A 933-nucleotide genomic window follows, 5' to 3' on the forward strand; every position below is an offset into this window, starting at 1 on the left:
GAGGTTTGGTGATAGTTGTTTGCAGTGATGGTTCAGTTTATGTGCAGTAATGCTCACTTATATCTTGGAATCCTTGTGGTTAAATATTTACTTTTCAAGAGATTTCTTATAGCAAGGTCTTTGTGCGGACTGCTTTCTATTTGCCAACGAATGTCTGTGGGAATAGAGAAGTCCCCACCTTTATAGTGTTGTGTGTTGGGCATAGTGAACCGAGTTTCCACATCTTAATTGTCTCGGCAAGTCTTGAAGTTAGTCAATCTCAATAATGGAAGATCAGCACCTTCAACAAACCTTTCATGCCTTTGCAAATACCCCCCCATGTCCTGGATGAGGATTGGCAGGGGATTTCCAGACATCTACTCCCCACATAATAGCTTTGTGTCGTGTGTGTGTGGTGTATATTTTCTGCAATCATGTGCATCTCTGTACCTGCATGTTAACTTTGTGATTACTTCTTGTGGTGACAACATGAAGAACTCCACAGTAGATTGACTAAACTAAACGTTCTCCGCACTACATTTTGTTGTTCTTTTGCACATGGAACTTTGGGGAAACCCCTTTGAGAATTAAGTTGAATAAATTGAGAATTAACTACTGGTTTAAATTAAGTGGCGAAGACACTCCGCGGTTGATCGTCTTGTATGGGATTACTGGGAATTTACAAGAAAGGGAGAATAAATCCACCTCATGAAACATGTCATGTGGTGATCTCTGGTCTTTGACGAGATGACTTGGTTGCGGAGTCTCAAGTATTCTTCTGCTTTCCCTCAGAACCTCTCCTAAATATATCATCAGGAATAATTTATTGTCACAAATTGGTCCAGGGATCCAGTCTATGGTAAAAAATTATTTATACTTCCGTCATATATACACACACAGGAAGTAATATCAACCAAAACCAACTAAAACAAAGGTAGGGTACCAACAGCAAAA

The sequence above is a fragment of the Pseudoliparis swirei genome, chromosome 17, assembly GCF_029220125.1.
Source record: "Pseudoliparis swirei isolate HS2019 ecotype Mariana Trench chromosome 17, NWPU_hadal_v1, whole genome shotgun sequence".
Taxonomy (NCBI): domain Eukaryota; kingdom Metazoa; phylum Chordata; class Actinopteri; order Perciformes; family Liparidae; genus Pseudoliparis; species Pseudoliparis swirei.